A 15,672-nucleotide genomic window follows, 5' to 3' on the forward strand; every position below is an offset into this window, starting at 1 on the left:
AAAGAACGCAGTAGGAGATTGTCCTGAAACCATGGAAATATCAAGACTGTAAATTATATATAGTGGTAATAAAAAACACCGCAGTGACTGGGGTGGAGCATCACATTCTGTCTCTCATTTATCAGTTGAAAACTTACTATTGGTACCATGGCTTTGGAAAACGCTCACGTGGGATTGGCTCTTTTTAGAGTCAAGGGCGTTGAAGCGAGTGAAGCGACCTTGAGCGTGGCATTCAATGTGTTTGTGGGCAACTGTTGCCTGAAGCGTTCCTTGAACAGGAAAATTTCCCCTGGATTTTTTTTTTTTGCCCAAGCACATGTTTTGATTGAAAACACAACAACACATTTCACATTTTATGTCTTGGCTGAACTGTCTGAAGTGGAGAGACTCTTTCTTTTTTTTCTTTTCTTTCTGGTTTCTCCCTCTCATTTGCTTTGCCACTCTAAACCCCTCTCCCACAACCTCATCCCCCCAGCCCTCTCTGCCCATTTCACACACACACACACACACACACACACACACACACACACACACACACACACACACACACACACACACACACACACACACACACACACACACACACACACACACACACACACACACACACACACACACACACACACACACACACACACACACACACACACACACACACACACACACACACACACACACACACACACACTGCAATATTGCTTTGTCAGGCAACATTTAGAAGATTAACCTCCAAATTGCCAAAGGGCATCCCAACTCTCCTCCACCCTCAGCCGCTTCCCCCGCCTTTCTCAGTGTTTCCCTCCCTGCAGCTTCCTCCCACCGAATGCTTGCGCAACAAGTGGCGCCGCTGTAGAACCCCCTGGGTATTAGAGGGTTGCGTGGTGTCCCGGAGAGCCGTAATTACACCACCGCTCAGGTGATTTAAGGGTCCGGGAACATGCTTACCCACGCATGGCACCAGAAGTCCCAAATGACTCTGACACCTAGCCATGTTCTTTGTCTTATGACACATTATTTGCTCTCCCATCTGACATGAGACGATTTCACCGGCGCAACACTATTTTCCTAATCCAGTGCGAACGTGAACAAATTGTTTTGGACTGAAATGAACTTTGCCACACAGCTGCAAGTGTTTCGGCTCGGACTCAGTATTCTGCAGTGCGGGGAGACGTGTAGTTGTTAAACTTTGTGATCTATTTTTTTTTTATATCTTGACTTGTCCTACCGGTTTCTGTTCACTGAAAATTATTAGAAACCAAATAATGACGTGTTGAAATGCAAGACCTTGACAGGCTATAATTTAAAGCAAATGGGGTATAATCGGGTTGGGTTGACTCTCCAGCCCCTGCAGACATCTTGGTGACAATGGGGAATGTTTCTCTTTTAACAAGGTCAGGCTAATACTGTTTAATGGGAAGGGGATGTTCCTGTGCTCCTCGGCTCTCACCTCACTTCTCCCTCGTATATTCTGTCCCCGGTTTAACAAGTTGCTGTGACCGAGAGGTCACGGCGAAGTAGGAGAAATTCACTGGCTCGTGTTTTTCGATACAGGGCAGAAAGTTTCCCCAATATCCCCCCAATATTTGTTAAACTTGCATCAAATGTCTCTCTCGCTCTCTTTCTCTCCGTCTTGACCCATAAAACAATGAGTATCCAGGGAAAACAGGCACGTGCTAATGTTGGTGACAGTAATGAATCCGTTAATGTGTTTTCAGCATTTGTTGTAATATTAAATCTTTTATTTTTTTTAAAGAAGTTACGGAGGGAGCAAACGCTTGCTGCTCCGAAGAGAGACTATTAATACTTTCATTTCACAGAAGTTAAGATTGTGTGATTGTGTGTGTGTGTGTGTGTGTGTGTGTGTGTGTGTCACAGCGCTGGTTAAGGAAACTGTGCCCTTTTAGTTGTTCACTTGTAATCCCTGCAATTAAGGCTGTAGGTGTAGCTCCATTACCTCAGCAGGATTAGTAATGACCCAGGAGAGAATATAATTGCTTTTTAATTTGAAGCTGTGGAGTGCATGAAATACCTGAGGCCCAGCAAGCCGTTTCATCAGTGTATAGTTCATGGATTAGCTGCCGTTTTTTTCTTCTTCTTTTTTTCTTCCATCTTTCTCTCACTCTCTTGTTTTTTCAAATCAAGACCTTTGCAGCTCCTGTATTTCATAATGCTGTTCGCATGACCTGTTACACTGAAGACTGCTCCAAAGTTATTAATGAATAAATGACTCGAAGTTCATAAAGTTACACACACACACACACACACACACACACACACACACACACACACACACACACACACACACACACACACACACACACACACACACACACACACACACACACACACACACACACACACACACACACACACACACACACACACACACACACACACACACACACACACACATCTTTGTCACAGTATATTTAGGTTCTTCCTTTATTCATGATAATGATACATATTGTGATATACATATTGTTTGATAATCAATGATTATGGATAGTGGGCTTCATAACATGTATTCAAAAATCTATTGAAGACAATGTATGAAGAGCATAGGTATCATGGTATAGCCTGTGTGCAGTATGTATATCTTGTATACTGTATTGTGCTCCACCAAAGCTAAATCAACCTGATGACACCTCTGGCCCACAGCTATTATGTAAGAACAAAACACTGCAGAAAAACATGCAACCATTTCTTTCCATGTGTAGAAATGACAGTTGTTCGGAGCCAGCAGGTGAGTAACAGCAACACCCTTCATTATTTAGGCCTGACATCTGTCCCAGCTGAATAATACCATATAATTACGAGGTCTTTGACCCGCCATAATGGTCTTTTTAAGTCCCCTCTTTTGTCCTTGGTGAGACATTTCCCAAGTGGCCTTACAACAATACAACAATTGCAACATGCACCTCGCTGCTCAACACCAACTAACCATTATATACCTGCAGGGATTCAGTCAAAGAAGAAAATGGAAATTGGATTATAACTCTGTGCTTAAATAAATACACGTTGTTCCCAAAAGAAATTTAACCATAGCAAACATTGACACACTGTGTGATGTTGTCTCACCCATGGAGAATGGTTCTTTAGTTCTCACGATTCAATGTTCACCCTTACGATATAAAAACAATGTTATGATCCTTATTTCTCTACACAATTTAAATGTGAGAGACTTTGTAATGTTTAAGTTATTCAAAATGTATTCCTAGTACTCTTTATGGTATCTAGATTCAGATCGTCTTCACACACAGAGGCTTCATGGGAATGATATGCACGCCTGTAATCCTGTAACTGTGTGTAATTTCATTTTATTGATTTGACGTCACTGTGTCCTGTTAAATCTTCTAACTTCCTATCAGACCTGTGAATCGTTTCCCATTAAATACATGCAACTGGTGAAACACTTGAGGAGGTCGCAGCAAACCAGTGTACAAAGCAAATGCTCATCACAAATACATCTATATATCATACGACATGTCGCTTTTAACATTATTTCTGTTGTATCAGTTTATAGTGCAGGAAGTTAATGGCTGAATTCTTTATAGATGTATGAGTTGCAGTTGTATCAAATCACGTGCCCTGCCATTCTCAGAAACTGGTAACTGCGCTCTCTATGTCTCTATTGGTGGTCTCTGAAGCAGCGATCGATGATGAATCGATCATCTGGCCCAGGCCACACAACAAAAGAAAGCCTTCTTTTGAGACCACTTTATGAGCTGAGATATGGATCTGGTTTCATTTCTCAGGCACACCAACACACATAAAGACAAACTGCTGCATAACAAAAAACAAACAAAAAAACACAGAATAATTTCCCCGGCCTCATCCTGTGACCTTTTGTTGTTATTGTGAGAATGAGGCACCCAGTGCTCTGATCGAAGGAGCAGTAGCAAATAGAAAAGAGGCTGACAAGCAGCAGGATGTCAATTACATGTAATTGACACGCCACCAGTGAAATCCACACTTTGTGTCGGCTTAAAGCTGTCAACTGTCAACAGAGAGGAATGCCAGACAACCATGCTGGAGTCTGCCTTCAGAGAACAGGAGGTGGTGTGTGCGCCTCTGTGTGCATGTACACACTTTGTAACTGTAATTGGAAACATTCATTCATTCAGCACGCACGCACGCACGCACGCACGCACGCACGCACGCACGCACGCACGCACGCACGCACGCACGCACGCACGCACGCACGCACGCACGCACGCACGCACGCACACACACACACACACACACACACACACACACACACACACACACACACACACACACACACACACACACACACACACACACACACACACACACACACACACACACACACACACACACACACACACACACACACACACACACACACACACACACACACACACACACACACACACACACACACACACACCTCGTTTGACAGTGAAATTTGAATAAGAAGTTGTTTTCTCATTTGCCAATTCTCAGATACGGATGCAATGATCCAAACATTTCCTGCTTTATTTGCCTTTGCAATTATGGAGCTGACAAATATTGCTATGCTCATGGGTGTGTGTGTGTTTACATTGTCTTCATACAAAACCTCACACCATTAGCATGGAGTTGTTACACCGTGTCTCTGTTGATTAGATTTAGGTCTGTAGCTGAGCTAGCTGGTCTGTGACAATCAATACAAAGAAGAAAAATAAATCGATATCCACTAACACCTTGACATTTGTAGTGGAGGCACCACTTCTTCTACTACGGCAAAATTAATCAATAACTTTGGATAACCAGGAGGAGTGCCAGACCAATACACAATGCAGAGAATGTAGAATTACAATCAATACGAGAGACACATCATAAAACAAAGAGCAATGATGATCAAGATGAATAAAATGTGTACATAAACAAATGAGTGTCAGACTTTCAACTCTTACTGTAATATATGAATCACTGAGCCAAAAGACTTTCTAATGTTATGGCTAAAATAAACTGTTGCACCAACATAAAACTAAATGCCTTTTAGAAAAAGCACTTGCTGACCTTACTTGCTTCTTTATTCATTTATTCTAACGCACGCCTCATGAATATGCAAAAACAGCCTCGTGGTACATTTACAAAAGGAATTTAGCTCGAGAGAAAAATTAAAGCAGCTGAAAAAAGACGATGAAGTTTGTGATTGAGGTTGGCTCTCACTTTCAAATATTTACACAGGCTGATTACGCGTAATGGCAGGAGATGATACACTGGGACTGTGCCACTCCTCTCCTCAAGTCAGTCGCTCTGTCGTGCCCATCTGCCGCCTGGCAGTGTGTAATCAACCAGAGCCATTTTATTAGTCTCCAAACAAAGAACCGCTTCGATTAATGACAGAGGCCCCCTGGTCTCCGCGTGCTCTAATTAACTAACCTCAATAGGTTTGTTTAAAGACACACTCTGACTGTTGACGCCCAAAACCGCCATAAAGGAAGGTGCATTAAAAGAAGCATAATGAGCTGCTGTCACTACATTATGTTGACTTCATTTGTTTAAATGATCACTATTAGCTAACTTATCCCAACGTTTCACTTTTAATGCACCGTCCCTAATCCATAGACTTCAGTTGAAGTATCCTGAAAACGAACCCCAGAATGTGAAGAGCGAACACACACACACACACACACACACACACACACACACACACACACACACACACACACACACACACACACACACACACACACACACACACACACACACACACACACACACACACACACACACACACACAAGTATATTGGGGACATTACTCAAGCATGATGGGAAGCTGCTTTAGACCATTGTGTGTGTGTGTGTGCGTGTGTGCGTGTGTGCGTGTGTGTGTGTGTGTGTGTGTGTGTGTGTGTGTGTGTGTGTGTGTGTGTGTGTGTGTGTGTGTGTGTGTGTGTGTGTGTGTGTGTGTGTGTGTGTGTGTGTGTGTGTGTGTGTGTGTCTTCTCCTGTTTGTTTCAACTAAATTGAGAACTTATTAGGACTTAAAAACCCGATCGTATTTCACGCGGGGAACCTCTGGGGCAAGCGGGGATTACTCCTCAAAGCCGGCGGTTTGGATCTTTTTTTATGTTGCAACACTTAGTATTTCATGTCGACGTGATGGTCGGGGCACTTGGAGGGGTCGTGTGTCAAAGTTAAACGCTGCGTGCACGGTCCTCGCCAGTAGCTGATTACATGTGTTATAGATTTGATCCTCCCGACAAACAAGACATAAATAACTCGGGAGCTGCGTTGCTGGAAAATATCGGGACGCCTTCATTTCACCCCAATACTCATTTGGTTTTGTGCGCGCACGAACAACATTTCTCCTTATTTTTGCCCATTTGCTTTGAATTTAAATCTTAAATTTGACAAACTCCATTGCATAAGACTCAATTTACAAAGCCGTAAACATCTGATGAACGTAATAGCTTCATATTTCAGGGGTCAAATTTATATTTTTAATGACACAAAGACTTCAAGACAGCACTGAATGTTTACTTTTTCTAACCACAGTACAAAAATATCTAATCCTGCAACCACTAGGCGATGGTACATATAACCTAATGTATTCATTTTAGTGTGTTTAACAGCTTGACATCAGAAAACTTCACACACTCCTCTGACCTTGCAGCTTATTTCAAGGAAGGCATCACACGGCCATACATGTATAGCTTTGAGCTGGCGTATAGCACAGACATCTTTCAAGTCGGCAAACAAAGTGCCCAAAGGGCCCCGAACCTTTTCATCCCTATAAGCCCTGCGGTAAATACATCTTCACGTAAACAAGCACAGAGGGGGGAATGTTACAGTGGTGGTGTGAAGCCACAGGGCAGCCTCAGTCGGAAGAGGCCCCTCATGACTGCAGGTCTATTACAACAAAAGACCGCAGTCATGATTAAACAGATTTTTAGGGCTAAAAGTGTTTACAAGCATGTTTTTAATTGGGAATCAGACTTCTGCGGACGGTAGTTAGGAAGTCATTGGACTACAAAGATAGTAGTCAAATAAATAAGGGGCTTACCGTACCGAGGAAGACAATTAAACATGAAAGTAATGTAGAAGTGGCGTATATGTAAAATAAGAGTAGAAAGAAAGATGGGTTGATTTGTCTATTGATGAAAGCTCTGCTGAAGACAAGAGATAGTATTATGTATGTGTGTGTATACGTATATATATATATATATATATATATATATATATATATATATATATATATATATATATATACTGTATATGAATCTTTCAGTTTTGCTTTCTTGCCGCATCATGCTTTATTCAATAGGCTCTTTCATTATGAGCAGGCCTCTATGGAAATGCCACTCCACCTTCTTCTGTCTGTCATCACACTGCATTAGCTTTCTGGGCTAAATGCACCGAAGGACGCGATCAGGTGTCTCTCAGCCATGAGACGGAGATGGCCTGCGAATCAAAAAGACGGGGACATATCACTGGTGGAGTTTGTCCTCATGTTCTTCTTCACAGCTGCTGCTGCTGCCGCCAGCAGCAGGTCCGTTTGGTCTCATTGTGTTTTTTTTCTTTTTCTTTCTTTTTAGAGGCTCTTGCACAACAAGGAAACTCTACCTGCCTCCATTATGATGGGTTCACTCATAAATGTCGTGGCTGAGTTACAAACCGGAGAACCTGTTTTGTGATTTCGTGAGTCTGTCACTTAACCTGTCCACTGCTCATCCCCATTAAATGTGTCTCAAGGGAGGGTGTGTGTGTGTGTGTGTGTGTGTGTGTGTGTGTGTGTGCGTGCCATGTGGTAGGGTTACCGAAATGGAAACTGTCTGTTTTAAACATATTGTGAATTGTATTTCCTGTTGTTTGTTTTCACGATTCACTTATGGGCACTTTAGTTCTCTTCCCTCAAATTATGCAAATTCAACAGTTTTGTGGTTTTATATATTTTTGAAGTTGTTTTTTTGGGGGGGGAGTCTCGGAGTTTGAGCAACTTCGGCTGAATTAAGAAATGCAGAAAAACATAATTTCAATATCCAGCTCTTCTGCTGGAGTGGGATTTTGCTGTCAAACAGCTCTAAAAAAATACCAGCACATTTGCCAAGTGACGACCAGTTCAGGGTGTTAAAAGGTCTTTGTCTTTGTGGATATTAAAATGAATTGATGTAGTCAAAGACAGCAAGAAGGCGTCACACCAAAGTCAAAGTCGAAGTTTATCTTCATTGTGTTATCAGTGTCTGACAAGCTCAAGGTCGACTTACTAGCGTTTACAGTAGCTTACTTTTTTTTCCCACTGGCATTTTCTTGTTTGTTTGTTTTGCTTTCATGTCCAAAGTCAAATTAATGTCAGTATCACATCATAACACACTGATCTGTTTTATCTTTTCCTGTTCACCAAACTGTTGGTATTTTGAGAATGAGGAAGTAAGTGACAGCAAGAGCCCCCTCTAGTGACAAAATCAGACGCTCACAACATGTTTCATAAAAGTTTGCCGTTTGGATGAGCGTTTCATTCCTTGTTGAGAACTCCCCCCCCCCCCCCCCCCCCCCCCCCCCCATCCAAAAAGCCTATAAATCCTTACATTTTATTGGCCATTTTGCACAGATTCCTTGTCAGAAACGATGAGCACGTTGGGCTTGGAAACAGAGGGTGGTGGCGGATCCTTGAAAGGAGGGACAATAAATCAGATTCCAGAGGAAAGGGGGCAGTGGAAGTGCAGCAGACGGCATGCGAAGTCTGGGTTTTGACGAAAGCAGGTGTGCGCCGGCACCGCGCGTCCTCTCGTCGGACAGGAGTCTTGACTCCTTGAAGTGGAACCCAAAGTTCATTCTCGTGTCCTGAACTTTATTTTGTTTTTTGAGACATTAGAAAGTCACCAAATTGATTGCAGTTCAAAAGAGAAACAATAAGACCCTGACGCTGACTCTGTATGTGTTCAGACAGGTTTGGTGGTTCAGTTTCAGCTCTGTGAGCCGCGGCACCCCACTGGGTGGAATCACTGTACACACACGTATGTGTTGCGACGTCCAACGTCCTCCACGTGTCGGTGCAGCGCTTAGATGCTCTGCATTGCGGCAGAAAGCACTCGACCCTGTGTCTCTTTTGGTCCACTTTATCCCCATTGTGCCTCCCTGTACTCTCCACAGGCAAAGCATAAGCTGCTTGTCTTCATCTGTCAAGAGAGGTTGTGTCAGTTCATGGCTCGAAGTGGGTCACAGTTTAAGGAATAAAATGCTTCCTGTGAATCCGACGACATGTATACGGTGCCGAGGAAGTTGAACTGATGCATCTCTGGAGCAAAAATATTTATAACCTTCTTGTTTTCCGCTAGTATGATGAACTCTGTGAAAGATGCCGGATAAATGGTCCCTTTGTGTATTTGCGTTTTTACAACAGATGGTGTTTGTTTGACATGCTGTGCTATAATGAAGGGCTGTGATGCTGTTAGGCACTATAATTTGGCAGTGACACAATAAGGCATATAGTTAGCGAGAGAGGAAATTATTCGTTCCTGGGGAAAAAAGAATTATGCGATGGCTCCAGGAGAAAAATGTACAGAGAGCTTGATATTTAGAAATATAAGTCCTCGCTTTGATTTAAAAAAGTCTTTTACACTGCTATGTGTGTCTTCCTGTTTGGTTGTGTAATGTATATGGGGTTTATAAAAGAGAATCTTTGAGCAATACATTTCTATTTTAATTTGCTGGTCTATTTATATGTAGAGACTACTATGAAGCCAAACTGTGGTGAAATTATTTCTAGGGATTTAATGAAGCTGAAATAATTGTTGTCACCTAAATAGCTTCTTTTTTTAATAAAGGCTTAATTGTGGAAAAATAAAAACTGAGAACATCCTAATTGTTATCACTGCAAACAGATGTGACATGTTGAACAGCTTTCACCCACAATGAAGTCAGTATTCACCAAGGTTTTAACATAACTCGCAAACTGGAGGTGAAAAAGCAGGAGGCCCGCCGCGAAGAGGGCAGCTATACGAGAAATAATAATATCAATATTATGTTTTTATATAGGACCTTTCAAGGTACCCCAAGTCACATAGCTGCACAGTCCTGTTTCCACTTGTCTCTACATATTTTCTGCAGCAATATACATTACAACATGTCTATGATCGCACGTAGTCACATATAAAGGAGCAACAGGGAATGAGACTGCCGGTAGGCAGATTCAGGTGATTTCAAGGTGAATTAAGTTGTAGAGGCTGCACACAGACTCATCAATCATCAGCACACACACACACACACACACACACACACACACACACACACACACACACACACACACACACACACACACACACACACACACACACACACACACACACACACACACACACACACACACACACACACACACACACACACACACACACACACACACACACACAAAATACAACATTTTCAAAACTAACCATCAAGTAATAACACAATAACTCTTTCACAAGTCCCATTTGCATGCATAGAAAAAATATTGTAATTAAATGAATTTTGATTTCATGCCTGTTTTTCATAACTAATCTTGACCTCTATCTGCAGTTCTATTCCAAACAAGGGTATGACTGCAGACAGAGGCAGCCCACATAAATGACTGTTCCCAGTTTGTCCCGTTCCCCATCAGAGACTGTGGGGCCACTAGATGTCACTGTGCTTCCTCCGATGATCCTCAACAGAACTAAACAATTACAAAAACCTGGGTTAACAGAGCTTTATTTGTATTGCCTTAAATATTTTATTATTATAATATTGTCTATGATAGTTGAGAGTATATGAGAGGAAAGGTAAGTAGGTTAGAATTGTAGAGGACGGATTACTTATACATTTACATTTTTAAAAAATGCATTATTTCAGCATAATGTTTGTAATAATGAATGTGATATTCCTCAACGTTACATCAAACAGAATTGTAAGGTTTGCATTGAAATGTTTTATCATCAGGAGCGCGTGGGCTTTGCTTCAAAAGCAGGGTTGAGCTCGGCGCGCCTTGACCACCCATAGTTCTCAATGTGTCGGCCCCTGTGAAAATGATCATTATTTCATTCATATGAACGCGATTCATGCTCGAATTGAAGTACCTGACTGCTGTGCAGTGTCGGCTTTTACTGGCTTTTACGAGGAGATTACAGAGGAGTAATGTGTCACAGAAAACGTTACTCAAACGTTACCGTGTTTCGTCAATGGAGGGTCGATGCATTTTCTTGGGTTCTACCGGCTCCATCAGGTGCATCTGGTGCTGCGCTGCAGAGGATGTCAACCACTGCACCAGAGTCGAGGCCTGTACAGTCCAGCAGTTATTCACACCCCGACCACGTACTTCAGAGTTTACTCCTTCTCGTCTGGCTGCAGGATCTGTGTCTGTGTGTGTGTGTGTGTGTGTGTGTGTGTGTGTGTGTGTGTGTGTGTGTGCACGTAATAATTTCTGCATATACAGGTCTCACACACTCACAAAAGGACATGCAGCTGTGTGTGCATACACAGTGTGACCAAACTAATATGGTTCCAAAATGATTAATTGCTGTTGGACTAGTCTCCATAATATATTCTCTCTTTCTCTCTCTCTCTCTCTCTCTCTCTCTCCAGTGAGAGTAAAATTAGAACAAGAGATTGCAGATTGCTGTTGTTATCGGAGTGATACTTCAGAACAAAGATATTATTGATTCCCCTCTCTCTCTACAGCTTCGCTGATTGCCTCCATAAGTATAAAGTGTACTTCAGTGGAGACAGTGAACAAGTGATCCATTGGGCAGGAGCTCAGTGAGTAAATTGGAAACTGAAGCACAGTTTAAATTTATGAATGGATGTTTGAAGGCACCGAGGGAGATGAACTTACTTCGGTAGATGCTTGTCTTGACAATAACACAGGTTCACAGATACTCGTTGTAATTTACTGTATCCAAGGCTGTCATTTAGCACGTGATTTGTGTTTTCATATACGTCCTGTGTACGATGCATCTGTGAGGTCAAACAAAGGCTGAGGAACATATTTAATAGCGTGACAATGTCCATTTTAATTCTTGCAAATCAATGCAATTGCAGAAAGTGCAGCATGTCCGAATCTTTGCCTTATCATGCACATACTTAACGTGCTGATTAGACCAATTCCACTCATAGGCGAAAATCCCTATGTGCAGTGAAGTGTACATGCTCGACACCGCTAATTTCCAAGGCATGGAGACGTGCCAAGTTGCCCATACTTGTTTGTCAGGGCTGAATTTGTGATGTGCACAAGTTTACGTCAAAACTGTCAGCTGCTGTTTGGAGACGCTCCCGTCATCCCGTTTGATAACTTACAGCTAACTGGCGTTCCCCAGCACGTCCAGAAGTGTTGCAGTACTTCCTCACCCACAAGCGGTACAGACAACTTTCAGCAATACCAAGCTTTCAGAAAAACTAGTCAAGCAGATGGATTTTTTTTCTTAAAGTCAAATGAGGACAATACCGCTCTGCAGTAATGCATTTTGTCTTTTAAGAGAAAACTTGTCAGTGCAAAAAAGCAAAAAAAGCACAGATTCAACTAGTGATATCAGTGAAGGCTCTGTTCTGTTTAAGTGTCCCGGTAAGTTGTGACAGCGAGGCAGCACGCAGCGCCACGGCCCGCTATTCACCTTGGGACGTTTTGACATGTCACAGCTGGAAAAGCACAGTGGCAAATAATGAAATTAATCACCGGGACTCTGCGTAGTTATTGTTTTCAGGAACACAAGTCCAAATGTCGGCTGTGAAAATGACCACCGCTGTCAGCCTGACAGCGAAGCGGGTACATGTAATTCGTCCATCGTTACTTTTCTCACGCGATGTAGATATCTGTACCCTGACATTTGGAAAACGTGCTCTGTGAATAATGAAGTTTTATAACCGAGTTCGGCAACAAGGACCCGGCCTTACATTTCCGCTCAGAGAGCATAAAATCTCACCTGTCCAGTTTCCTTCCCCTCTGACTCAGTACACCCCAGTTCCCTTCAGTCTCCTTGCCTCCGATCAATATCATTCATCCACAACCCTGATCCTTTTCATCTTTTCCCCTTCGACCCCTCGACCCTCCCCGTTATCATCATCATCATCTCATTACACATTATATATGCAATAAACTTTAACATTCATAACTTTGCAGGTGTGGTCCTTGTAAGTGAAAGGCATGTTATTGTAAACACAGGTGGTTGATTCGACAATGTTACTTTTACAGTAAGACGTTTTTTTTTGGTCAGATTTGTTTCACTTCTTGTTTGCGTGTGTGGAGGTAAAGCATTTTTTTAATTCAACCATTTAGGTGCAAGCAGCATATTCTGACCAACATCTATGTTCTATTGTTTCGCTGAAGTAACTGTAACACAAGGGGACATGGTAGAATCAGTGGTAGAGTAAAGAGGAGAGATGCCTTATAAAGTCTGTGGAGAATCTCATTCATCCAGGTCAACGTTTTCTAACGGGGCGTCGAATCGGGAGCAACTGGTTTTGAAAGTCCTCGGCAGTCTTGGAATATATGTAAAGTGGGGCAAAGTCGGAGGATTGGGAGGATCGACAGAATACAGGACTCTCACACAGGAGACCACTGTTCATTTCCCATTCACACCATGACCGCTCAACCGTGGTGCAGTGGTGCGCACCGTCGCCTCACAGCAACAAGGTTCTGCCTCGGATCGGCCTGCGAGGGCATTTTCTCTGGGTACTGCGACTTCCTCCCACAGTCCAAAGACATGCAGTCTGGGTTAGTTGGCGACTCCACATCTATCCGTGGGTGTGAGTGTGGGCGAGAATGGTTTGTTCTGTCTCTAAATGTCAGCACTGTGATGGACTGGCGACCTGTCCAGGGCGTACAAAATGAGAATGTTTTATTTATCGTGAACAATGATGCTGCTGGTTTAGAAAATGTAAAAAAAATATGAAACACTAAACATTACTTTCATCAGATGTGAGTAAACGACCGAGGAGGAGGTCGTTTTGTTAAAGTTAAAGAATCGTGGCTTGCAGTGGTTTGAATGCCATCAAGTTATTCTTGCTGTCAAACTATTTAACTTCAGATTGATGAGGTTTCAGACCGTTGCTGACGGCACACTTCCTCATTTAAATGATGCATCCCTACCTGTGTGGCTCGCCTTCCTCCATGGTTTTTCTGCCATGTGCTCCGGCGCATCTCCTTTGTTCTGCTTTTGACCATATGTAACGCGTACGGTGGAACACCGGCAGATGGCCACGGCAAGTGACACTTAATTTGCTTATTATAATGGCTTGTTCATTACGAAGTAGATGACCACTGCCACTGTTTTCACTAGAGTTATTTACATTTTGGCATCATCAAAATGTGACTGCAGAGCAAATTTCAATGCTGCAAGTCGCAAGGAGGCTGAAGTTAACCTGTTTATATGCAATAACGTCATGATTGCTCCTAAGGTGCAAACACTGGAACGTGTCGAGGCAATGCACAGCCTTATGTTCACAACCCATGAAGCCCCTTTTTCACTCATCTGCACCAGTGTTTACACTTATGTCACCTCACTAGACTCCTTTGCATACTGTTAGGGGGAGCATACACTTTAATTGACACCTCCATCACTCTCTCTCCTGTTAGGATGGGAAATCTTCTGTTTTATCATTCTTCATAGTCCGTAACTTGACTCGAGGTCTAATTAGCAAATGTTATAAGGAACTTATAGATTTTTTTTTTTTGACACGCTTAATTGTGTGTAAAAGTAAACTGAAGCCTTTTTAAATGTCTTTGTCACTGTGAGATTATCTTAGTTTAGTTTAATTATTGAAATGTCTGTGTGGGATTGGTAGCCGCTCTGATTAAAGGAGCTTTTCCCACTTTGTCTACTCGCACACTTACGAGCACTTTCACTCCTCTATTCTGTACATTCCTTCAATTTCGAGCCCGCAGTCACATTCTCAATTCCTGCCCTGCAGGTGTAGCTACCGCCACGGACCAGGAGACGTTCTGCTTGGGCTCCTCAGCCCGGAAGCGGCACTTCACCGGCTCCATCGAGCAGAAAGAGCGAGCCAGACAGGGCGTTTATGAAACTACAGATTCCATTTAGCATGTGTGTTTCAGCAGCCAGATTAATAACCATCTGTCACACAAATAGCTACTATTTTAAAGAGAAAGAAAAGTCAAAAGCTGTGACCAATTCACAACGGCGAAAATATATTATATCACAATATCACCGACTGTGCGTCAATACTTAACGGTATGTACTGAAATAACTTTGCTAAACTTGGATCCAGGATTAAAAAGTTTGAATGTAAAAGCACTTTTAACCCTAAAAAACTAAGAGGCTTTGCCTTAAAATAATGAAGGAAATCATTAAATTGTACGTATTGACATAAACTCTTACATAATGAACTACTTATTTAATTACGGAATTACCATAGCAAGTAATTGTCCTGTACAGAAATGGCACATAACAATGTAGTTAAAAAAAATTGAGCACGTATTATGTTTAAATATCTACAATTATATATAAGTAAATGTTCAAAATTGCTGATATTGAAAGCTAACCAACATAGTCAGAACTCAATTTTTAAGATTATTGTGCTCCATACAGCAGTTTATTCCACATTGCTTGTGAAAACATGTTCCTATAATGGAGGGGTTAAGACACTGTTGGAGCTAAACAGCAACACAAACAGGCAGCTGACCAGAAAGTGGTGAAAAGTACCTTTAATGAAACTATATTATTATTAAAATGTTTTCTTTATGGATATT

The sequence above is a fragment of the Scophthalmus maximus genome, chromosome 2 (genome assembly GCF_022379125.1).
Source record: "Scophthalmus maximus strain ysfricsl-2021 chromosome 2, ASM2237912v1, whole genome shotgun sequence".
Lineage (NCBI taxonomy): Eukaryota > Metazoa > Chordata > Actinopteri > Pleuronectiformes > Scophthalmidae > Scophthalmus > Scophthalmus maximus.